General features: G+C 45.8%; 1 long non-coding RNA gene across 1 annotated transcript; it reads right to left on the bottom strand.

Moving 5' to 3' along the window:
• Positions 1 to 18,446: 18,446 nt before the first annotated feature.
• LOC140259649 (uncharacterized) lies at positions 18,447 to 23,838 on the bottom strand. The gene is made up of 3 exons (XR_011905423.1): positions 23,577 to 23,838; positions 23,345 to 23,409; positions 18,447 to 21,582 (listed from the first exon to the last, which is right to left on the bottom strand). It is a non-coding gene; the product is annotated as an uncharacterized lncRNA (long non-coding RNA).
• Positions 23,839 to 26,670: the final 2,832 nt, after the last annotated feature.

The raw sequence follows: 26,670 nt of genomic DNA, 5'->3' as shown, positions 1-26,670 counted from the left end.
CTGCTGGGACTGCCTCCAGATGCTCCTTCAGTGGCAAGAGCTGGCCACCATCCAGCCTGCAAGGGCTTCTTCTGAAGTCAGTGAGCTTATAGAACTACAAGCATCTGCTGCAAATTATCCAATTTCTATCCCCTTTCATTTCGCAGCCAGGATCTCTGCCTTAGCAACTGTAGGAGATCTGAACCTCTTTAATGACCCAATGGGTTGCAATCTGTACTCTCCTTCTCATCATCTGCCCATCTCTGTCTGCTTTATGATTTAGGCAAATGCTCCATAATACAAGAGCACTGGCTTCAGCCTCTTAGATGCCAGCATGGAGTCCCAGCATGGAAATGCCCCTTTAAACTCGTGGGTATTCTCCAACCCCTTCCAGGGCTCTCCACCACCTGCCTGAGCAAGGATATGTTTCATGCCTGGGCTGTCCCACAGCACAGAAATTAACCTACAGTGTGGCAGTATAGAATTGTAGAGTCATTCAAGTTGGAAGAGACCTCGAAGATCATCCAGTCCATCTCCTACCACCACCATTGTCCACTAAACCACATCCCTCAGTGCCACATCTCCCTGGTTCCAGAACACCTCCAGGGACACTGACCCCACCACCTCCCTGGGCAGCCTTTGCCAATGAATCACTGCTCTTTAGGAGAAGCTGTTGCTCCTTGAACCTCTCTGGGCTCAGCATGAGGCCATTCCCTCCAGGGGTGCACTCAGGTCTTTGGGATGATGTGCAGGTCAGCACAGGATGTTGAAGCTAAGCCAGTGACCCATAGATGTTCATAGGAGTATATGTATGTTCACAGGAGCCCCACATCCCAACACAGCCAATGATATTTGTCACCCTGTCCCCTGCCCACCCACCAGCCCTGCCTGTGTGCCTTAGCACCTTGTCTATAGGCAGCAAGCATCGCCTTCACAGCCTCCTGCAGCCTTTTGGAGCTCCCACTCCTCTCATATGAGGTGCAGAGCCACACATGCAGCTTTATAAAGTTCATTTTCACTGCTTACCTATTTAAGCAACGTTTCTGCAGAGCAGAGAAACAGAAGAGCTTCTGAATACGGGAGCTGTTAAGCCCCCATCCTCCGTGTTTTATGGCTTGATGCTGGCATGGGCCCATTCAAATATATTTTGACATACAACGTGTTATTCTTTCCAAGGCAGTTGGTCTCTTTATTTATTTAGTTAGAGTGAAGGATTCATTCCCCCGCTGCCTAACGGGAGACCGAGGATCCCCACATGCAGCTGAGCCCCTGCACTTCATTCTCTGCTGGTGAAATTGTTTTCATCCATTCTGGAGCTATTGCACTTCATTCCTCACCAATATATTTTTATTTGTATATAAAATAAAAATGTGACAGCACATGGAAAGTTAAGAAGTGGATAAATTCATAAATTACTTTTATGCAGCAGAAGCGATACGGTTGTATTCCTGCTGACTTAACCGGTGCACAACCAAATAGATGCAAAAAGATTAGCTTCAGAAAACACAGTGCACCCTTCCAGAAGGGCCACACAAAGCATGCTGAGCTTTCTGCCCTCGAAAAATTACTTTCTGCCTGCAAAAGACTGCAGAGCTATTAGGCAAGGCTGCCTGCAGGCTGCATGTTATGCCCTAGGAGGGTTTGGGGAGCATACATTGAGGGGAGAAGCATCAGCCCTGCTGTGCAGCCCTGTTCCCATGGGTGAACATGAACAGCCCCATCCTGGGAGCTTCCAGCTGCTCCACGTCCTCAGCACTCAGGGAAATGGGACTAAGGGAGGGCTGTGGGAACTTCACTGTTAAAAAAGTCATTCCTTTTTTTCCATTAAGTTGGAAAATCATATACCTGGTTTTCATTAAATATAGGTATTACATTCTAGGAATTCATTTTCTGCTCTCGGTGATTAATAATTCCAGAGATGTTCTCTTAAAATCACTTCTCTGATTTATTTGACTTCTTTGGAACCACTGCCTTGAAGGGTCTTGGCCCCCAGCTTGTATCTAAGGCAGGCTGGGATACAAAGATTTATTTGTTTTAAGCTGCTCGTGTACATCTACACCACATGGACATGGAGGAATGCGCTGGCCATAAATGAAGTGGTTCGTACCAACAGAACAGCATGGCAGTAGGGCCAAGAGGACTTACAGCCCACGTTGCTTATCTCCTGATGTCCATTCTTATAGATCTCGAGGGAGGAGAGGAGCACGTTGAGGCACCATCCTGTCTGGAAAGCGCTGGGTGTTGTGCAAGGCGTTGGGCATCTCTGACTTTGGGACCACAAAATGGGGATGGGAACACAGCAGAGAGGATGTCAAAGGTGAATGAATGCAGACATCAGAATGTGCAGATCCCACTACAAGTAAAGGCAGATGATCCATGCAAGTGGAGAGAAGAGGGCAGGATCTTCGATTCTACTAAAGGGAATGAGCTGGAGGGCCAATTACAATGGAACAAGAAGGAAACCCAAAGGAAAGGCCAATAACTGAACACTCACAGAAGTGAGGTAGTTTGACCACAGGTGTGATCTCTGTGATATCTGACCCTGACCAAAGGTACAAAGTCCTCTTTAACTAAAGTTCAGTACTGAAGGGTTTGGAAATGATTTGCTCTGCATGAGAGGTGGTGGAGCAATGCAGATGTTCCCATTATTATTGGCACCATCCCACTGGCCTGTAGCTGGTGTTTGCTGTGATGGGACCAGCAGAGCTGTGAGCATGGGAAACGTCAAGGAGGGCGAGGAGCTTTGCTTTACAGAACAACTGGGGATACACTAGGCACATAGAAGAGGGTTCTTGTTGCTTTTTGCTTTGGAGGAGGCTGATGCATTCCGTATCTGAAGCCCCAGTCCATGTTTTGCTGTTTTCTGATTCATTTCTGTTCTGCACAACAGAGCAGGTACTTTGAGGGAGTCACAGGCAGTGCATCCTGAGCTGCTCTGCAGCCGTGTGCAGTCTGAGCAGTCCAACAGGAACGCTGGAGAACTGCCTCTCCTTAATGGATGTCAGTGTGCAGGTCACTGGAAGCATTCATCAACAAATTGTGCTTTCTTTTTTTTTCATGCTGCCATGTTTTCCCAAGCACCTTCCCCAGCGTTCGTGCCATATATTATAGTGTTGAGAGCTGAACAAAAGGCATTGTGGACCACTTCTATTTTGTTGTGCAACAAGCACTGAAATGGTGCTCCCATCTTGCTCCCTGTGCATGATGCCAGCATGGAGAAGAGATGCTCTGCATGCTCAGCATCTCTGACATCCAGAGAGTTGGGTGAGATAAACAAGAGAAAAGCTGCCTTCTGTATGGCACAGGGTGACACTGTGCTCTCAACACTGAGCAAAGGAGTGAAGGGGACTGCAGGGAAATGGAGACTTAAAGCCCAGTAAAGACAACAGGAATCCATCCCAGCAGGATGAGTCCTTAACCCTGGAGCAGAAGCAAGAGCCCATTAGATCTCTCTGAAACTGATGAGGCCACAGCTGACCTGAGGGGATCCTGGGGAAATCAATAGCACTTTGGCAGACATCTGCAGTGCCTTACGCCCGGGAGGTCTCAGAATCTTTCATTGTTTTTTTCCTCCATAGCTCATGCACACGTCTGAGTGGCAAAGGTCAGACATAAATATTACAGACAAGGAAATACAAAGATCTATGGCTGAGATTAGGAAATCCCAGCGCATGTGGGGTTTGCAAGAGATGTCTACCCCTCCTTTCCTGCAGCAAGCAGAGCTGGGTGATGCTGTTCAGCACGGGGCATCACTGTGCTGTGGGGTCACAGCCAACCCCATTGCAATCCTTCTGCCTCTGAGCCCCTCAGAAGCAGTGAGCTGATGGTTCCACATTGTATTGGTGTGGATATCCCTCCAAAGCCACTGCAAAGGGGGATATGGAGAAGGGATATAGAAGGGGATATGGGGAAATCAGGCACCTGCATCCTGCCCTATGTAAACAAATTCAGGCTGATACTGATGACGAATGAGGCCCTCCCCAGTATGGAGGTGCATTGCATTGCCAGAAAAAAAGGAGCTGTTTGGTTTGCAAAGAGAGGAGTTCCCTGTGACCCAGAGCTGGGTGATCCAGAACCAAAGTTTCTCACCACAGCCACACAAAGGGACCTAATCATCGGGGTTCCAGGCAGGAGTGCTGCTCAGGCTCAGAGCCCAGCTGCTTTGCATTAAGCTGCATGGTAAGGCAGTGAGAGTTGATACCCAGGGAGCAGGGAGTGGATGGGACCCACACAAAACTGTTCTGGTGTTGCACCAGCCCTACCCAATGCAGCTCTGAAAGCAGCAGCCACTCTGCCCACAGTTAATCACACCCTGGATTAATTAGCGATCATGAAATGCCGATGGCTCTGCAAGGGCTCTGAACCTCTCCATTTAACGTTTTACTCTGGTAATTCATGTATAGGAACCCTGAGCCAGTAACCATCTTTAATGACCACATCATCATCATCATCAAGTCGTTAAGAGGGGATGGGACACAAGGGGATCTCAGCTCTGAATAACAGAGGGATGTGCAATATGTGTTCCTTCATTATGTGATTAGCCTGTGCCAGAGCCAAGCTGCCCACCCCTCCAGGCGCTTTCAGGCACCAAGCACTGCTGGGTCTCTGCATGACACCTCTCCCTCCCAGGCACAACATATCTGGGGCACGTGTGTCTCACAGGGTGACAGATGAGAACCCAGAAATACAGGCTGAAATGGCAACCCATCACATGGTCCTAAAACTGAATGATCGTTTTAGAATTAATTGATGTAATGGTCCTATCAAAGTGCCATTTTTTAATAGCCTGGGATTGATTGCTCCTAGTTCCTATTATTCCAGCTCCTGCCCTGCCGGGAGCAAAACGAGTCAATGACTTTTAAAACTGTAACGAGTGCCACTTCTGTCCTCTTTCCTGGGAGTGCTGCAGACAGCGAGAGCTGCTCTGGTGTGACAAGAACCCAGCTCTGCCATCAGAAGCTTCAAAGACAGGCAGCATCCAACAGCACAGTACATAGGGACCAGGCCCCAGCTCTCAGCCTGTCCTCACAGGGAGGTGTTCCATCCCTTAGAGCCCTCTTTGGGCCATGCTCCAACAGCTCCGTGTCTCTCCTGCACTGAGCACTCCCCATGTGGATGCAGCACTCCAGATGAGGTCTTGCAGAGCAGAGGATCATCATCAATCTCCATCCAGATATGGAGCTATTGACCATCACACCCTGGATTCAACCTCACAACCATTTCCTCATCTATTGAATGGTCCACCAGTCAAATCCATACCTTCCCAATTTGGAATTTGGAGAGAAGGATGTTACTGGGGACCGTGTCAAAGAGCAGATGTAAAAGAGAAGAACAGGTCGGGTGGGAGAGGAATAAAAGCGACACCAGCACAAAGGGAAACACAACTAGTAGGAGGCATAAAGACTAACGAGGGCGCTTTCTGTAATTAAATTAGAACTGGGAGGAAGACAAAGAGGATCTTCCCTGGCCCATTGCCATTGCAGGGAGCTGAGAATGGTTTGAGTAATGATGCCCCAGACAAAGAGATTTGTCCCGCTGTTGTTTCAGCCTGCACTAAAAGCTGGTGACAATGATATGGTTAAGGCAAACAGCTTCGGTGACAAAGGGGCAAGAATTTCCTCTGAAACACAGGAAGAATGGGTGAGAGAGCACTTAGGTACATTAGAGGGTTTCAAATTGCCTGGGCCTGCCAGCATTTGCTCTATGGTGCTTAAAGGATGCTGAATCAATGTTAGAGCAGTTGGCTTTTATCTTTGAGAGTGTGTGGAGAATGGATAAAATTTTGGAGGCCGAGAGAAATAAATGCAAAGCCCAACTTTTAAAAAGGGAAGGATGAAATGGGGATCTATCGACCAGCAGCTGCCTGAAATCCTGGAAAAGAGAGAGAAGGTATTAACAACAAACCCACTTGTGAGCACCTGGGAGATAATGAGGCAGGGAATTACAGCAGGCTTGATTTGCCAAGAACAAGTCACATAAAATCAATTTAATATCCTTCCATGGTAGCAAAGCAGGTCTTGGGCTCAGTTGATGGATGTCTGAAGGAAGAGGGGAAATAAAGCTGCCCAGAGATTGGCTGGGAAGCGGCCAGCATCATAGAGACCCAGCAAAGAGAACCCAAAGCATCATGTTGTGGTGGGATCCCATCTAGGGTTTGACACGTGTGTGCTCTCCAGCACAAGGGAATGCTTTGTGTAGCAATGATGGGCTTGGCCTGGAAACCTGAGCTTGAATATATCTGCATCCTCCAAGGAGATGGATGGGTTTGGAGGGCATCAGTCTAGAAAAGCATCTGGAAGACCCTTGATCGCTGAAAGTAAAGAGGTGGCTGAGGGGAGACACGATGCCAGCTGGAATTGTGCTAAGCAAGACTGCAGAGATGAGAAAATATGCTGCCATTTATATACAGAAATAGAGAGAAAAGCAAGGAACGGCAGCAGAAGGTATCATTAGGATAAATGATAAGGAAAACCTCCCATGATGGCAGAGAGCGGTTGGGAAGAGACGAGATCTCTTTCTCAGGATGTTTTGACTCAAAGGCTTGAGCTTTGGGTATTTTTCCCCTTCCTGTTCTTGCCTAGAAGTGCCCCTTTTTGGCACCTTGCATGTTGACAGATCAGGGGCTCCACCTGGGGTCCAACAGCAGCTTTTGCGTCTGCCTTAAGCCTGTGCCCAGATCCCAGCACTTCAGCCAACGTGCCCTTGATTCTTAGTGAATAGTTCTACTATTTCTGCTTGAAAACTCCTGCCCAAATAAATAATTCAGCTTTTCATTTATTTTTTCTTTCTTAGCTGGATGGTTGGGTTTAAGGCAAACTTCATTGGAGAGATGAAGGTCAGCCCTTGGTCTGTGAGCGCGGCTCTGCATCTTGGTGTTGGGCATAGCATGTGTCTGACTCACTGCTGTGCTATTGCATTTGTTGTCTTGTTTCCCCTGCAAAGATGTCAGCTCTGGGTCAGAACGATGCAGAGCAGGGCTTGGAGGTGCTTACACGTGGGTAGAGGGGTGAGGGAGTGAGCGTGATGTCTGCAATGGGCACCATGCTGGTCCTGTAAGCAGCAAAGTAGAGGCAAAGCACACAGATCCCTGCACGCCTAAGAAGGTGCATTCAGACTGTGCATCAGCAGGAGGGTGGAACCCAGACCTTGCTTTTTGAGGCAAGCTTCTGATTTGTTCTTCGCTCTGTGCTGTAATTTACTTCCGTGCCTGGAAGGTTAATCGCACGCTACAAGAAGCTGTGAGCACTCAGATTGAAGGTGCTGTTGAGAGCTAAGTGTTGCTGTAGCTCTCATTCAGTCCTGCTTAGCAGAGTGATAAATTATGGGGAGAGAGCTGAGCAAAGGCTGTTGAAGTTCACAGGCTGCTGAACCAGGATCTGCTCTCCAGGGAGGAAGCTTGGGTGCATCCCTAATGATCCACCTCCCACCTGCGTTGTTCTCTCACTTGTCATCCTATGGGATTTGTGCTGAGACTGAGCACCTCCTTCCTTTACATCCAGCCCCCATATTTCACCATCATCAATGATAAGTGCTTTGCAGTGTGCAGAAGGTTTCAGACATGAACAGGCAATAAAATGCTGCCTGCTGGCGGTGTGGCAGAGCAGAGCTCCTCGTCTCCATCATACTGTGACAGAGGAGAACATTCAGAAGATGGGCTTGGACCTGCTGGCTGCCTACACCTTCATTTGTAGGGCTGGTCAGGCTGATACTGCTGTGGCTGCAACAAGCTCCACCAGTCCTTCTGGTGCTGGAAAATGCCAGTACTGAGGGAAGCAGCTCAATCAGGAGGATGGTTTGTGCTACTGCACTGTCTAAGTCCCACATCCTACAAACAATGTTGTGGCTCCACAATTGCAGCCACAGCCTCTTGGTACAGACTGGCACCCTCAAACCTTTCCCTGTGCACAACAGTACCAAGGTTCATGCTCTCCTGAAGCACTGGCTTTAGCCATGGGGAGCAGGAATCCTATCTCCAGCCTTGATTCCAAGGCAGCTGAGAGCCCCATGGGCAGCAATGCCCTTCCCAGACATAACATAGATTTCATTTTCTCCTAAAATTTACTAGGATCAGTGTCTGGGAGCATCTGTGCTGCCCTCTTCATATTGGAAAAGACTCCAGCATCTTCTTAAACCCTGTTTAGCACCTGGAGAAACTATCTGGATACACAAAAAGGCACTTGATGAAAGCCTTCCTCTTTAGCACAGAGCAGAACTATGTGGGGAAAAAATGTGCTCTGAATTGGTTAGAGACGTATAGAAAAGTCCTTTAACAGCCAGCACTTTCTGCAGAAAGCCTGAGAGAAAAATCACCACTGCATGCCTTCCTGAGAAAGGTATTTTTTATTTAAGATACAAAGCATTATTGTGTTTGTGTTCTCCCCTTCATCTGCATTACTCCACTTAAATTCCCATTTAAAAATATATGAAATAACTCTGTTTTCTTTAAAGATATATAAGTCCCATTCCCAGTGGAATAAAGGAGCAACATAAAAAAGGGGACAGCTTTAGTAAAACAGCACTGCCAGGGGGCATAATAAATACATAAATTACTCACAACCAGCAAGGCATACTCACAAACTGCAGAATGAGCTGCTGGAGCACAAAGCAATGCCTTAGCAGGTGGAAGGAAACCAGCACAGCCCTGCTGCATGGAGCTATAGCCCCTCTGATGGCAATGGGCAACAGGAGGAGGAGTAATGGCAGGCTGGGAATTACCTATGACTCTACTACCATCCTCAAGTATTCAAGCCTGTGCAGTGCATAGCACCAACAGGCTCCTGTCCATGGACAATCCCTACCATGTGGGATGGAGCGGAGGGGAGCAGCACTCCAGCTTTACGTTGGAGCAGTGGGACCCACTCAGGGGAACTCAGGAAGCCCAGTAGCTTCCACTACTCCATTCAGCTGTATGACAACAGACCACAGGGTGATGACAGCATATCAGCATTTCCACCTTGCTGTGCCTCCCTATGCTCCTGCTCTTCTCTTACACCTGTTGGTTCATTTCCCCAGAGCCCTTCCTGAAAACAGAACTCTTGAGCCTTGTTTCAAGCTGCTCACAGCCAACAGAGATGCCTAATCATTCTTACATATTCTAACCTTCCATCTCTTCAGGCTGAAATAAAAGTTATCCTCTGTATGGAATGGAGGCTGATGAATGTATGTCCACCAAGTACTAGAGCCACAGAAATTCCTCTTGTAAAGGTCTCTGAATATATCTGAAGGTGTCTGATATAGAGAACCCATTCATCATGGTTGGATTAGATTATCCAAGTGGGTCTTCTCCAACCATAATGATTCTATGGTTTGGACACCACACCCTCCTCCCAAAGGACCAAGAAAGGAAGAACTTTCCCACTGTTCTGTCCATGTTAAGGACTGCTGTATCTTCTTGGAGAAGAGTTTGGCTCTGTCATCTATGCAACACTCCTTCTAGTAGACGTATACTGCAATCAGCTCTCCTATTCATTAGATGAAACCATCCAGCTCCTCGGTGTCCCCTTTTAGGATGAGCATTCTAAGTCCTGGGCTACCTCATTAGGTGCATTCCACCTGGGTCCCTTCCACTCTCCCAGCACCTCTCTGGAACAGGGGAGCTCTGCAGGTAGACTCTCACGGCTGCTGAGTAATGAGATACTGAATCAGTCCCTCCTATACTGAATTATGCATTCATAATGGCAATTATCATCCATCATGGTTTGCTGTGCTCTTTTGAGTCGATTGATGATTTTATCCATGCACTGAACACGCACTGACATTGCAGTTATTGTCAGCACTGTTCATCCTGCATACTTCCAAAAGCTGTGTTTTGTCCTCTGCATATCTTTCACCATGCAATACCACAGGTGTCTTTTGCATCTCTTCATTGTCCCTTGAAGGATGGCTGCCATCATTCCTGCTGATTACTACCCATGTGCTCATCAGCTGAACTCCTCATTTCCCCATTAATCCACTCGCTGTTGAAATAACCAGGCATTTTTCAGGCATGTACAGCATTCCTTCAGCCATCTCTATTCATCACTGGTTTATTCAGATGCATCTCTTAATAATACTTCTGCATTTGAAGGGCTGGAGATCACCCATACCAGGGGATGGTACAGGAGGTGGCCTGGGGAATGGGGCAGTTGGTGCATACATGGAGATCAGAGCTGCTCCTCTCCTCCCAACTGCTTTCTACACTGCGTTCCCCCCAGGGCAGCTCAGAAGAGCCTTGCAGTGTGTTTGTTGGAGCTCCTTCTGACATTTCCAAAGCAGCATTTTGATTGGATTACTGCATTATATCCTTAATGCAGAGGGCGCAAATTGAAGAGTCAGCAACTCCAAATGCTAACTTTTCAGGGAGCCGTGTGTTATTAGTATAAATTTCTAACTGTCTTTGTTCATTTTCCTTTGCTGCCATCATAATTTTCCTCTTCTCTTTCCACCTTTCTGTTTAAGATGTTTTCTTCCTAGCAGATCCACCTTTCCAGGTGCTGTGTCTCACCATGCAGCCAGGACGGGTTGTGGAAGACCAAAGCAGATGAGCTCCTGCAGACAGCAGTCCTCCATAAAAGCTGCACAGCAGCAAAGAACACGAGTTTCAAAGGCCTTATGAAACAGATTTGGGTTGTAGGATAGTAGAATGGTTCAAGTCAGAAGGGACGCTTCAAGGCGTTCTGATCCCACTGCCTGCAGTGCACAGGGACACCCAGAGCTCCATCAGTGCTGAGAGTCCCATCCCCTGACCTTGGGTGTCTGCAGGGATGGGGTATCCACCACCACTATGGGAAACCTGTGCAGTGGTTCTCACTACCCTCATTGTAAAAAACATTTTGCCAGTCTAAAAGCCCAGTCTTTTCATTAGGAAGCATTTCCCCTCATCCTGTCACACAGGCCCTGCTAAAGAGTCTGTTTCCATTAGGGAGGCTTTTGTTCCGGCCCATGGCTGTAGAAGGTTTTGTTTGTATTATTATATATATTTCTTAACATTTGTAAGCAGTTCCTAGAAAGCAAATGACACAAGCTAATTACTCATGGCTTCTCCCTGGAGGTCTCTGAGTTAGTAAAGTTAATTAATTAAGGAAGGCAGCAAACAAGCTAACACAAGGGGAACATATTGCCCTCCTTAGCTCTGACATTGCAGTTCCTCTGTTCAACCTGACTCTCCTGACATTGAGACCATGCAGCAGAGGCTGCAGAAGGGACACCAGAGTAGAAAGTGACAGGAAAACCTGGGGTGGGGAATGGGGAAAGCACACAGCAAGGGGAGCTTGCTGATCCAGAGCACTCCTGTTTTATACCCAAGGAGGTATTATAAACCCTCCATACCCCAGCTGTAGGGTGGCAGTCCCCAGACTCTCTGATTACAGCCATCCTGCTGCCTGGTTCATTACTGCTCATTTGCATTCTCAAAGCATATCATTTGATGACAACTCTTTTGGAGCAGAAACTCTCCGATCAACAGAGATGCGCACGGACTCCACCGAGGCAGTCAGAGCTTTATGAATCTCCACATAATATTAAATTAACACGATGGTAATTTGTCAGCCTGGCATCTCTGTTTCCATCAGGACTGAGACAAGGGCAAGAAATGGATGCTGAGCTTTTTCCCAGCCTAAAGTCTTTGTGTTGGGTGCTAGAAAATCATGAGACACAGCACCTTAGAGAAGGTGTTTAGAGAATAATTGCTCACTCTCTAATGCTAATCCAATAGGCTCCTATGAAATCCGCAAGTACAAGGCACAAGACAAGGAAAGGGTTGAACTCCTGCACACTGTGTGCAGTTCAGCAGTGGAATTCCTTGGTGTGGTAGTCAGGAAAGTAGAGCACAAGTGCCCAGCAAACCCAAACCTGGAATCACTGAAAGCACTTCATTACAGAAGTCAATTAGCAGCTAAGCATTCACTCAGCTGAACAAAAGGAAACTCGTCTGCATGCATTAGAAGGGCAGCGCTGCATAACAGAGAAATGGGAGCAGGAGGGTTGGGCAAAGGGACAGAGGATCAGTTTCTCCTTAAGATCTTGAGCCATGCAGCCATCCCGTAGCCCCAGTGTGGTCATTAGGAGCTGTAAGTGGGTTTGATCAACACAAGATGCTCTCTCCTTTCTGACTCTGACTGCTTTCAGCAATGACAGATGCAACACAGAGCTGCCCCTCCTGCTCCAGCTGTGCACACTGGGGCATCCCACACACCCTCCACACTGTTCCCACCAACCCCTGCAGAGCTGATGCTGTTGGGCTCTTGGCTTCCTAAGCAGTGATGGTCACTGGATGCTCATGTCCATGGCCCTGCAGAACTGCCCCTTGGCACCTGCAGTCAGGAGCAGTTTCAGTGCTGGGAGATAAATCCTCTTCCATTTCTCCCAGCAATAACAGAGATGTCACCTCAGCTATTTAATTTAGGGTGAAACACAGAGATAATGTCTTTGCTTTCTGTACAAATTAGCTTTCTTGCCCTGAAGTTCTGGTCAAATTCCAGTGAAGGTAATTACACTGAGTTCACCTAAATTCCCCTGAAGCCTGAGCTAAAGATATTATTAAGGAATAATTATTTCTTAATTTGCTTTGCACGGTGTCAAATAGCTGTCATGTGGTACTCCAAGGGTGGCTGCATTTCAGCCATGGTCACAATGAAGCTGATGGCTCTGTAAATATTTCCCAGCCGTTACCACGTTGTAGCTCTCATCCAGCAGATTTGGAGGTAAAATTTAATCCATTGTGGCTGTAAACAACACATTCCAATGTGAAGCAGGTGTAACCTGTGCTGTCTGCTGAAAATATGAAGTAATAACTCTGAGAAAATGGTGAAAGCCTAACAATGCATCGAGCTATCTGTCAGTGCATAACGTCCCTACATCCTTCTGCTACTGGGGTTTGGGCTGCCTCCCTATCTGTCCCTCGACAGTTGCTGGAGCTTCCATCAGCACAGGCAGCAGAGCCCACATCACCATTTATCTCATTCTAATGTTCGTGTTCGAAATAGGTTGAACCAACAGCAACCAAGGGCGCCTCTTTCTGTCTAGATAATACAGAGGGAAACCCACAAAGAATCATACAGAGGCATCTAAAATTAAGAGGAGAAAACCCCCTGGTGAATATCTTGCTGTGTACCTGAGCATCCTCATTGATTGCTGCCTTAGCTTACACCAGAATCTGATAAAAGGCGGCATGGATGCTAACCCTGTCCAGGGAATGTCATTCATTTACTTCCTTCCAGCCTGAACACTGACCCCTGGGCATAAGTCACCTGGTCTCTGCTTCTATCTAACTAGCAATTTTCTTCAGCAAACTAAGATGAAGATAATCTCTGCCCCATTGATAGGTGCCCCAAACCCTGGGACAGTCCTTTACAATCCTTTACCATGTATCTGAGCATCCTCACAACCATTTGGGATCAGCAAAGGCAACAGAGGCATTTTTCTGTCCTTAACTCCTTCTGAGATAACACATTCAGAATGATATTCTGTTGCAGGAGCTTTTCATTCCTATAATGTATTGCATTCAGCAAAAAAGCAATTCTACCCAAGGAACAAGCTACAGAGTATATTTCTTCTCTCAACCTAATCTCTCCGAGAGCTGAAAGGGCCAGCAGCTCTGGTGGCTGTGGTGGACAGAGAAGAGTTCAGTTTGCTGCCTGGAACATATCCTCACATAAACCAGGCTGTGATGTATATGTGGACTTCATTCCATTGAGACAAGGACAAAGGCTATTAGGAAAATGTGTTGGAACTTTCTGAGAAGGTGCTGCTTTTATTACATGGAGAGCTTAAATCACAAGTCCTGTGTGAATCCAAACACATATGCTTTTTCTCCCATATCTGCACTGTCCAGGGTTTATGGACCTTCTGGACGACTGCCACTGTCCCTAAATTTGCCAAAAACAACAGTCCAGTTACCACTTAAGGTCACCAAGTCATAGAATCATTAAGGTTGGAAAAGACCTCTAAGATCATCAAGTCCCACCTATCACAATATTGCCCAATGACCACATTCCTCAGTGCCACATCTCCATGGTTCTGGAACACCCCCAGGTTTGGTGACCCCACCATTCCCTGGGCAGCCTATGCAGTGGCATCACTGCTCTTTTGGAGAATAAATGTTTCCTAATATCCAACCTGAACCTCCTCTATACCTACTTAAGGCAATCATCTCTTGTCCTATGGCTGTTACATGGGAGCAGACCAATCCCCACCTCATCACAGTCTCCTTTCAGGAGCTGTAGGGAGCAATGAGGTCTCCTCTGAGGCTTCCCTTCTCCAGACTGAGCCATCCCAGCCCCCCTCACCTGCTCCCCATAAGACATGTGCTCCAGACCCTTCACAGCTTTGTTCCCCATCTCTAGGCACCCTCCAAGAACTCGATGTCTTTCCAGCTTCACAGTTAAAACTAGAGCAGAAAAGTCCAGAAAAAAAAATATCTGAGTACATTAAAAAAATTGCCAGACAGTGGGAACTGGCACAGTGCAGTTCAAAGAAGAGACTGCTGTATAGACATGCACCAGGATTCAGAGCAGTGAATGCTCAGGAGAAGACAAAACCTTTTGTCCCGAGAGCAGAAAGCTTCTCCCCCTCTCCCAGCTGTGTGTTTTCACACCGTGTAAGACCCAGAGGTGTATTCACTGGGGTTTGGATCTGGAAACACTTCCCCAACCTAAGCCCTTCTTGTGGGACCACCCCACACCACCCACATAGCAGCCAGAATCATGATGACCTCTTGTTCCTCATTTTAAAGGCTAATTAACCCTTCCTAGTTTTCATTTGTTTAGGGAGGTAATTGCTCATTCTCTCTTGCAAGGGAAGATCCCTATTCCATTTGCTATAGGAGACATAGGGAGGCCATTCCAACAAGTCAGCATCACTGCTGATTAAACCTTGCTCTCAGCAGGACTTCAGCTGTGGAGGCCTCATCTTTTAACAAAACTAATCACAAAGTTAAGGAGAAAAGATCTTTTGTGTTGCCAAAGACCGTGCTCCCAATGACTCACGCTGCAAAGCATAGATAGAGCCTTATGTCCTGACAGACATGCTGTTATCACTGGCCTTTGCTTCTGCACTTGTCAATCAGGCAGGGAAAAGTCATACAAAAAGTCTCCTGGACACATCCACTGAGACAAAGCAGCAAATATTCAGCCTATCTGGACACTGTGACATTTTATTGTAAAGACTTAGTGAGTCTAATAAGCAGGACAGGGCACTGAAATGCTGAACGTGATCATCTCTTGGACAGGGCTCTTTGGGATGGAGTTCAGCATACTTCATCCCAAACACTAAGAAATCACATCTACATTGCACCTTGAAAACCAAATGTTTGCTATCTTACTTATAGGGCATTGTCCAAAAATTATTCCATTTCCTGTTGAGATAAAATGACATTTGGAATGTGTGCTTACAGGATTTTAACCTACAGCTGTGATAACACTATATAGTCAATCTTTTCTCCGTGTAGGTATTTTTTTAATCCATACAACCTTCATAGTTAAACATCATCAGGAGGGCAAACAGAGTGACTAAGAGCTGCACTCAATCATGGTAAGATTTCCATATCCCATGTGAATAGTGACCACAGCAAGCCAAAGCACAACCCTATAAAGAGAGCAGATTCTTGTTTTCCCCATTGAGAAGGTCCCCCATAGATCACAAAACTCAGCCACGATTTCCACAAGTGTTACTGGAGTTCATGTGGAGGTAGATTCTCAATGGCTTAAGGTGGGTAATTAGAAACAAGTCACTATGCAAATGAAAGCACAAATGCTAAAATGGTGACATTAGGAATCTATAGAAAAGAATTGGAAATAATTATATGCATTATTACTTCCTCATGGAACTTGTATACAGTTGGAATAACACAAATATAGTTGGAAATAGATAGTCAGAAGGTATCTAAGGAAAAGGACTCACCAACACCAAGGCCTTCAGTCAAGACAGATGCTCACTGATGTCAAGGCTCACCACAAGAACTCCACAAAGGAACAGTCTCCATAAGGAGATGCTACCTTAGTGGTGGTCAGCCCTTAAATGGGATCTAGGAGAGGTTGTGGTCAAGCTTCACCCCTTCCAGGAGCACAGCTGAATTACCTTCACCTGTGCTCCCACAGCTGACTCATCACTTGCTTCAGATGGTTAATCAGAGGTTCAGGCTGGGATCAATAGTTTCCCTTACAAACTTGCAAGAGCAAATCTCCTGAACCTTTTGCCCAAGGAAGATGAAAACACTGGAAAAGACCAAATAACTGCTGCAGAAACAGGCTTGAATTGCAGCATTATCAGCAATCATAAACATCATAACAATGGACTTTTGATTGGGATAACAAACAAAGCACTGCTGTTTGTCTGGCTTCACCTCCTGATAAAATGGCAAATCTTGGTAGGGCAGAAAGGTGTGTGTACCATCAGCAGCACATGGCCTCTCCTTCATCTGAGGAAAGCCATTAATATAGACAAGGTGTGTTTTTCTTTACTGTTGATGCTTCAAGCTGTGCAAATGAACAACATATGTTTTTATGTAGTACTACTTTGTTATCGTCTGCTCGATTATTATCAGTATAAGAAAGAGCATACAGTGTTTATTTCAGAATGCAGGGAAAAAATCAAACATCTTGATATTTTAACTACTTATCTTCATTATTAGATTCTATGCTGATATTAGTTTTGGTAGATCCCATTCACTACAAATTAACAGGAAATGAGAATGGATGCGTGCCCTCTGCTAAATACCAGCATACACACAGCAAAAGAAATAATAGTATGCGACAGATACGTTATCATTTTATCTTGAAAATCATTGATAAGCAATTTCAATCACTCTTAATTCATGAAAAGTCTTTCAGCACTACAGGTATCCTTCCTTTTTGGCAGCCCTAAGCAGACAGAAATATTGAGGTTTATCCCCACAAGATGTTTTCCTCTCCACTGTGCAACTCTCTGCCTTCCAGTTATTAGAGGTTACTTCTGTGCATTGAGGAAAGGCTTTCCATATTGCATTTTTTAAAGTTATTAAACAGCAATGAAGCCAGTGATGCAGAGAACCTCTTTATAATAAAGCAATACATACATGTATATTTACTCATTTCCTGAGACACTAAAAGCTTTTCTTTTTACGACACAGCTAATTAAAATAGTCTCATCCTGTGCTCTGTTTATGAAGTATTACAGATATCAAACTGTGAGTTAAAGATGAAGTAATGGTGACAGATTGTTCGGCCACAAGGAAGGCTCCTATTAAAAACGATGGCAAAGTGGAAGGGAAGCACAGGAGTTTCAATACATTGCATATAGCTATCTTGGGGTAAGGAGGGGGCTTCCCTTCCTTTTCCTTCCCTTCCCTCCCCTTCCCTTCCCTTCCCTTCCCTTCCCTTCCCTTCCCTTCCCTTCCCTTCCCTTCCCTTCCTTTCCCTTGCCTTGCCTTGCCTTGCCTTGCCTTGCCTTCCTCCTCTCCTCCCAACCCTCTTCTCTTCTCCTCTCCTTTTCTTTTTCAGGGGTATTTCAGATGTTTTTAAGTTCATTTGCCTACTTATATGAGGACTGTTATGGGCAGAAAAACTCCATACAGTATGTGTACACAGACAGTCCAGAAGCCTGGTATGTGAGAAAGCTGAATTTCAAGCTTCAGATTCTTCCATATTCTTATATGCTGCTCAAATATCAATGGAAAAGAATATTTTCCTTGAATAACTAAATACGAACAGACTGCAGAGATCTATGAACTACTGAATTTGTTAGGGCTAGCCTGCAAATTACAGTTAATCCTATCTGTACATGTAAAGAGTGTTTTACAATTCATTAAGAGTAGTCCCGATGCCCTAGAACGCACTAAAGGTGATTAATGTGTACCGCTTTAAATAATACAACAGACTTTACAGAACTGGAATTATTTATGAGAGCAGCAGTAACATCCAGCAGAAATAAAAACAAATGAATGACTGAGGAAAAGAGTGTTTTTCTAAACGTTACTTAAGACAGAGCATTATTTCCTCTCTCCCAGTCGGTGATGCCTCATCTTTAGAGAAAATAAGAATTGCAGAAATTGGAGGCATCCCTGGGAATCACCTCACACAGCTCCTTGCTCCGGTTGGCCACCATGGCCAGCCAGGCTTTGATCTCCTCTCAGGATGGAGGCTTCCCAACCTGTCTGAATAACTGATGCCATTCCAAGTCATTGGCTGACCTTCAGCTCCCATCAGCTGATGTGCAGGAGGCCCTGCAGCCCCAGCTCAGCCCTCCCCCTGAGCACCTTCTAAACCTGGGAACGTTGACTCCTCTTGGCAATGATTTCAAATCCAGTTTGGGGTCTGGAGGCATCATTAACTAAAACCCCAACGGGATGCAGTAAGCAGTGAGAGCTCACCTCTCCTGTCCCCAACACACCACTGTCCCCACCCCAATTAGCAGTGTTTGGCCACACTCAGCCCCATGGCATTTTGTTGCCCTGCTGGGCTGCAGCAGCACAGTCAGCATTTATCACTGGCGTGGCCACCCCTGGCAGCTGTTAGATGAAAATGGAAAAAAGAGCCCTCTGTCACCCCCAAGGGACACATCAAGACAGGAACTCCAAGCATCCATTGCGAAGATGGACAGTTTTAATCCCATACAAGAGCCCACAGACGCTTACCCTGACTGTAGGGCATACGGCAGTGCTCACTTTGCTGGCACATGCCTGCTCTCACCTCCTGATATTTTTATTATTTTGCTGACAGTTTTTCTTTCTGGTCGTCTTATGAACCAGACTTTTCATTTTGGTTAAAGCCCAGCAAGCAGCGAGCAGGGCCAGGGATAGAGGAGGTGAAGGGAGGAGGCAGGAGGTGGAGGTTGCAGCAAGCTTGCTGTAAGCTTTCCCTAGACCCAGCTGCCAGCTCCTCCTGCCATTACCACATGATGGATTTGTTCTCAGCTCCTTACATAATCTCTTGTACAGCAAAAGCACTGAGAGAGCAATGACACCCAAGTCTGGGCTGGGTGTCCAGTGTCCTCCAGTGTTGCTGTAGCAAAACACACAACTGTGCAATGAGAATCTTACAGAGCAAAAACTGACCCCCTAGACAGGAAAACGTTCTGTATCTGACAGCTGTGATGGAACTGGGTGGATATTTCCACCACTGAGGGTACACAGGAGACAGCATGGTTCAGAAAGCCTGAAAGGAACGATGCATTGTCCATGATGGAGAGGCAGGAAACAAACCGCGCTCACTCCAGATGCTCAGGGTTGGCTGACCTGACTGTTCTGCTCTGTCCACAGACCTGTCAGTACTCAGCTTCCCTCCCCTCTCCTTCAGCCTCTGCGCTGCTCAAACAGCTCATTTCTTTCCAGCAGAGCTGTTTGTTTGGAAACGTGCCACTGACAAAGTTGTTTTTCCTCTTCTGTTTCTTATTGTGACACAGCATCACAGTCATTAGCACTTCACATTTAGTGACAACATTTTTCCTTTGGAGGCTGTTATTATACAAGATTATGAGGCAGGAACTATCGGAGTGCTTCTCAAGGGGAACTGGTTATTGTGTCCAACAAAACTTATGTTGATGTTGAAGCATACTTCAGAAAACCACCAGCAGCCATTAGGATCAAAACCAAGCTCTTGTCGTGTATTGCCATCTAAACTGGCTCTAAACTCTACATGTTGGGCACAGCACGGAGGAAAGGAAGCACTCTGGGGTCTCCCCTGCAGCCCTGAGGGATTGCAGGTGAGATGGGATGAGTTAGAAAAGGCAACAAGGTGAGCTGTTCTTGCCCTGGCCTTCATTTTATCAAATTACTGAGCACCTGCTATTGAACAGAAACAACAGTTTCTACTCCTGGACGTGTGTAGGGAGCAATGCTGGGTGAGTAATCGATTTTTCAGTTCAACTACCAAGTTAAAAAGTGAGAAAAAGAAATCAATTTGATCCAAATTCAAGCAGATTTTTTGTTAAGTTTTCGTGCTGGAAGAAAAAGGAAGGAAGAAAAACGGAACAGTTCCACGTCAGTGATTAAAACCAAACATTTTCATTCCATTTTGAGCAAAAAATGGGAATGTCTGCAGCACCTTCAGCTTGGAAGCCAAAATTACAGCATCCCAACACCCATCGGACACTTAAATTCAGCATCAGTGTAGAATAGACCATGGACCAGATGGCCATTAAGGGTTCCTTCCAACTCAAACAATTCTATAATTTTCTATGATTCTATACCCTTCTTCTGCTTTACCCACTGGAATGAAGAAGGCAGGCAGCCATCCCTCCACCACCACGGCAGGGTTATCCTCAGTCGCCAGTTAAGTGGTAATTGATGGGGAGCAAGTGGCTTATCTTCTTGAGACTGTGGATTTGTTGATTTTCAACAGAACGGACATTTTACAATACAGTTACTTTGAAATGCAGATTAGAGCCAAGCATTTCAGGTTGGTTCCTCGCTGAGAAGCCACTGAGCCTCCTGAAGGCATCTACCAGATCTCACTGCCATTTCCATTTACAAACTTGCCCAATGACCAAAGTTGTTATTATGAAGTTTTAATTCTACTTCACCCAGATGGGATTGCTGGATGAAATAGGAGGTGTCTCCCAGGAAACGCAGCTGCACAGCAGCCCCAGCTTGGTATATCCCTACAGCCTGGCAGCCTGCAGATCTTTAGGGATGGGTAAATCAATCCCCATCGTGGCAAAGGAAACAAAAACTGCTGCGGCAGCTCAGGGGATGGATAACACAGCAGGGCCATGCAAAATGCATGAAATGGTGGGCTCCCTTCATTCTGCACAGAGTAAGGCAGAGGAAAGCAGGGAGACCCGATCTTGGGAGGGGCTGAGCTGCACCAGAACTCCCCTCACCACCACGAGACATTGCGTGTCCCTAACGCTGCAGCAATCACACAGCTGCTGCAGTGAGTGAGGGGCTGCTCTCTGCCTTTGCAGCTGCTGTTGGGAGAGCAGACGCGGCTTCCCAGACACCAGCCTACCACCTCTCATCAGCACAAAGTATGTTTTGATAAAGAAATGAAACACGCAAGCTGAGGATAATTGCAGGTTGCAGATAGCGATAATAGCTGCAATTTGGATTGTGGAGGCAATAAACCCAGGCTCAGTCGCTGGCTGCTTTGTTTGGGAAAAGAGCCCCCACCGCAAACACTGAAAATGAAATTTATGAAAAATATATCTTTCAGGAAAAAGAAATTAGCGTAGATCTGTTGCTGTGGTTGCAGGAGATTGGGAGCTTTAACTTTCTGCAAGCTAAGCCAAGAAGTTTGCATTGGGAGGCAGCCAGCACAGGTGGGACAAACAGCTGCCTGAGGTGTGAGTCAGCCATTACCAGTCATTGGCCACACTGGACTGACCATGAATTTTTAGCTCATTAACAGTGGGCTGGGATAAATATGACTCACGTTTGATTGACGTCAGGTCATCAAAAAAAAACACATGGCTCCAACCAAGGTCTCCCTGTTCGTGTCACTGGGCTGTAAAACACTCCTAATTGAACCTGCTGCTGACAGCCGACTCGTGTCATGCTGCTCCAGTTTACAGCATGTGCTCAGCAGTTCCCACAGCGAGCAGAAGATAAGGAAAATCCCATCTCATTTTCTTTCTTCTTGTCTTCCTTTCTTCCCCTTCCGTGGCAGTCTGGAGTTTTCTGTTGGCATCCAAATTCTGTCTGTCTTTAAGCAGCTCAGGTACATTGAGAAAGGAACAAAATAAAGGAAGATGAAAAAGAGAAGATGCAATTAATAAACTGAGATTCAGAGTGAATGAGACTACGTTTTGTTTCTGACCAAGTTCAACCAGTGCTCTGTGCATGCAGTAATAGAGGAAATTGGAAATACACCGCTGTTCCATTTAGACACTTTCCAAATGAAAACACTGTGCTACAGAGATGCAGGAGCACTTTAATTTTGTGTTGGTTTTTCTTTTCCTTTTAAATTAAACTGCGTCTTTTCAATGTGAAAGTGGCCAGCATCAAGTGAGAAAGATGCACATAAACCAGGCAAACAGCCCCAAAATAAAGCACCGGTATTTATCTGCCTAATGAAAACATTCCAGGCTGACCCTAAATGATTTATCTTTCTTTTTTTTCCCCCATATGATGTGTAAGAACTACAAAACAAATCCTTCCCCAGCAAACTCAGGAGGGTTTTTAGGCTGGGTCACTGACACGATAACTCCATTATTTTCCTAGATCATCTCTGAACACGTGAAGTTTCAATCATCTCCATCCCAGAACTTCTTCCCCTGTAAAATTGATCTCTAGGGAAAGCTTCCCCTGGCAGTCAGCTTAACTATCCCTTCCTCTCATTTTCATCCCATTACTCCTAGCCAATTATTTGTTAGACTTATTGTGATGAGCAATGGGTATTTGTGACCTTTCTTACTCTGAGCTGTGTATTATGGGATGGGAACACGGTGAGGAAACCTCTTACTGCTGATGGCTTCGGTAATTGTTCTACCTTTAAATATATCTTCAACAAAATATCCCAGCCACTGTGGGGGTGAGATTACAGCCTTGGTGAAATGGGAGCTGCACAATGAATGTGGCTCTCTCTAGAGGTGGAAGGAACAAAAGTTTGCCTGGAGAAGTGATGGAATCACCATCTCTGCAGGCGTTCCAGAACTATGGAGATGTGGCACTGAGGGACGTGGTCAGTGGGCACAGTGGGGTGAGCTGTGGTTAGACACAGTGATCTTAAGGTTCTCTTCCAATTTTAACGATACTGTGAGTCTGACACTATGAAAAGGGAAGTAAAACTGAAACACCCACAAGTTTCTATAGAATCCTCGTAATGTTAATAATAAATGTGTTTTTAACAGCAGGAACTGACTCTATTTCAATGTTTCTTCAGCAGTAGCACTCATTTGACTTCTGGTCCAGATAGGATTTATTTGAACATTAACCAGTTCTAATTCAAATATGCTGTTTTTTAAAGAGCAAGTATGCATGTTAGATAGGCTACACCTTGATCCTCCTCACAAACCACCATGCAAGCTTAAGAACCTGCTGCTTGCAGAAGGGGAATCAGAGAATCACTAAGATTGGAGAAGACCTACAAGATCATCCAGTCCAACCATCCACCTACCGCCCATGTAACCCCACTAAACCATATCCCCTAGTACTAAATCTAAACGTTTCTTGAATGCCTCCAGGAACAGTGAGCCAACTACGTGCCAACAGCCCAGAGAAATCACTCAGCACAAAAAGACATTTGATTCGAGGAAGGTAAAGTGAGGAAAAGCCCCAGGGCAAAGCAACACCATAAAGTTTAGTGTCCAGTCTAGCAGCAAAGGCAGATAGATCTCTGCACAGAAGTTCTGAAATCACAGGGTCCTAAGTCTACTTTCAATGGGTGTTATCCTGAGACAGAAATCACAAGCAAGAGCAAAACAGCAAAAACCAAGTGAAGAAAAGGCTGAGGTCTTTAGGATCATTGTGGCTCACCTCATAAAGCCCAGTGAGGTCTGTAGCCTTTTCATAACATCATGTGTGCCCACAAATCTTTAGCACTGAGGGGAGCAATACAAAGAGATAGTAAATATTAGTCTTTGCGTGACACTTGGTGTAGCAATTGGACAGAGCAGTACAATGGGGCAGGCATTACAACAAAGGCATGATGACAAAAGGACCAGCACAACAGACAGGTGTTATAAAGGAAGGTAAGAAGATTGCTCACCTGTATCAGAAGGGTCCAGAGGAGAACTTCACCAAGGAGGGATCTGCAGGAAGACATCTTTCCCTAGTGGCAGTCAGCCCTTCAGTGAGGTCTAAGAGAGGTGCAGCCAGGCTTCAGCCCTTCCTATCACACAGCTGAACTGCCTTCACCTGTGCTCCCAGGGCTGACCTGGACCTTTCCCCAGGTGCTCAATCAATGGTTCAGGCCCTGAATCAGCAGTTCCCATACACTTGGACACAACAGCCCTGGCTTCAGCAGACCTCCAGAGTACTGGGCACTCCAGTTCACACACCTCTAAGTTCTGGAATGTTCTGCTCTCCTCTTAAACACTCTCACCATCTTGGTCAAGAGATTTCTGACACTGGCTGACACCGACAAGCCATCCATAGACATTTTCCAGCTGAGATTGTTCCTTTCCAGAGGAGACAGAAAGACATTTGGGCTGATGAGTCTGGCTGATACGTGCTCCATTCAGTGGCCACTGAGCACTTCCCCAAGCTTTATTGTGGATTTAGACAGCGAGCTCTGCAGGGAGCAACATAAATGCAATTTGTGACTGACTCAACAGTAGAGATGAGAGGTTTGGCAGCTCTCAGAAAAGTTTCCGATGTCAAAATATTGCAGGCTATTTTTGTCATTCTCACCTTACTAATTCCACCAAGCCGTCCAAGCTTGGCACGCATCACAGTGTCTCATTTGGCTCAAAGCCGCTCCATTTTCAAACCAAACCATGTACCCTTCCTCCTGCAGAACGAACGTTCAATAGCAGAAGGGCAGAGCTGTCATGCAAATGTAGTTGCTCAGCTCTAAATTGTGATCCCCTAAAACAGAGTATACAGATGAGTTACCCAGTTTGCAGGTGAAGAATTGCAACGTCTGTATTCACACCAACACTCTCACCACAGACTCCCAATATGATTAACTTTCATCAGTAAATCTGACAGAGACGCTTAAATTAGGAACTAGATAGATCTAGAAGTCTATGTTTGAAATTGTGCAGTTCTTTGAGACTCTTTTTCAACTGCTGTGCAGCCCTGGAAGCATCGCTCCAGCATTCAGTGTGCAGCCCCACTGATGTGGCTTCCAGGATGGGTTTGGACCCAGGTTCACAAGAGCACCTCATCAATGCTGATGATGCCCTATGCAGTCCTCTGCATTTTCCTTTGACTGTGGCAGCCACATAGATATACTGGCAAGGTATTCTGGGGCTTTTTTGCTTTGTTTTTGTGCTCTGGATTCAGGATTCAGATGAATGGTTCCCATGGAAGGATCCCACCTTTGGCCATGAGAGAGGACTGTTCATCCCTGCCTTCAGAGATCTGTTCCATGGGGGTGATCCTGGCATGCCTACCACCGCTGCTCTGCCAGCTGCGACCATTCCTCTCCAACACAAATACAACACGCAACTGCATGCATGATTTTTCCAGCTCAGTCCTTGTGTAGAGCTTTATACAGGGCTGTCCTCCACTATCTCTGCTACAGAGCTCAACTGTTAATATTCATGGCTTAAGAAGAGGCTGATCCCTGGCAAAACTCCAGAGAAAGCTCCTTTGGTAGCTCCAAAGACAAACTTGTGCTGATGCTTGTCTGCAGCCTGGAATTTAAATTCCTACATCCACGTGAGAAATCAGAACCCACTGCAGTCATAAACTGATGTTTTCCCTTCCTGCTCTCAAGTTCAAGCTCTCAGACAAGAGATACTTTTCACAGTTGTTGACAAAGCGCTTCTGACCTACAGAAGAAAATGCACGGGATGCGGTGCCACCTCTTGGTCACCCAGCACCTCTTATCTGTGGATTCTGTGGACATCTGTGACAGGGAGCAACTGCTTCCCTCCATACTACAAAGCCCAACAAGAAATTAATATCTTCCCTCTGAAGCTTGGACTTTATCTGGCCGAAGGTATTTGCAAGGTCTGCAGTAACGAAGTACAGCAGGAGGGAGGACAAGTGTATGAATTCCATGCAGATGCTATCATTTATTGTTAATGCCATGACCCACTGCTAACACGGAGTGTTGTTATCATTCATACACTGTGCTGGATAGGTACAGATGCATCCAGAATACAAAAAAATACCACAAGACAAAGCCAGCTTGAGAAGACAGCAAACAAGCAATAACAAAAGGGAGCAAAGTAAGTATTCATCTTCTTTATAAACTGCATTTATTCTTTGTCTTCCCCTGAAAAACACTGAAGAAACAGGATGATGAAAGAGAGCACAGGAGTTTATCAACAAAGAAGTTCTGGCAAGAAACCAAGTCACCTATGGAGCTTCTTGCTCTGAACAAGAAACTATCAATGCTAAGGTACAGCCATAAATGATTTTCACAATGGACTGACCCAAACACTGAAATTATTCTGCAGGGAGCAGCTCTTCACAAGCTGATTGGACTCATTCAGTCTTGAGCACTGAGGATACACGGGGGGCTAGTTTCATTTATTGGGTTTAGAAGAAATATTTACAAATCTAAAACCATAAATCTGAGGTTTTGCTGCCTTAGCTAAAGAACAGAAATGTAGCTAAGACTGATGCCAGCCAGGACTTTGCCTTCATCCTTGAGCTCTGTTGATTGATGGAGTTACATCCAGATCATTAAAAAACATACATTAAAAGAAGGCTCCTGACCTCCAAGGAGAACAGCCCTGAATGATTAAATGCTAAAAAAAGCCAACCAAGACCAACAAACAAAACACAACAAAAAACAACCACCAGAATTCAGCAACAAAAATAGGAAATAAATGCACAGCAGCATAACATTGTGTAAACCGAAGGTCACTACATCTGGCCAACTGGTAATGAAGATGCTGACAGGTTCCATCATGAGCAATGTAGATGCTGAAGAAGGCTAATCATTTCATCACTGGTTCTTACTGGTTATAGCAAAGACCCCAGGGACATCTGGCAGCCAGTGGTGGGACTGGAGGGAAGTCGCTCACACAGTTGAGATGCTCTACTTTGCACCAGGGCTGTGGTTGGAGGGCACGGCCATTGGGGAAGTCACCAGATACTGAAGGGCTTCCTCTAAACCAAGGGCTATCTAGGTCAGGACAGGGCATTCATTGGTTAGCAAATGCTCTCAAATGCACTCTCAC

This window comes from Excalfactoria chinensis, chromosome 16 (assembly GCF_039878825.1).
Source record: "Excalfactoria chinensis isolate bCotChi1 chromosome 16, bCotChi1.hap2, whole genome shotgun sequence".
In the NCBI taxonomy this organism is placed as follows: domain Eukaryota; kingdom Metazoa; phylum Chordata; class Aves; order Galliformes; family Phasianidae; genus Excalfactoria; species Excalfactoria chinensis.
Note: the sequence above shows the minus strand (reverse complement) of the source record. Positions and strands in the feature narration are given on the sequence as shown.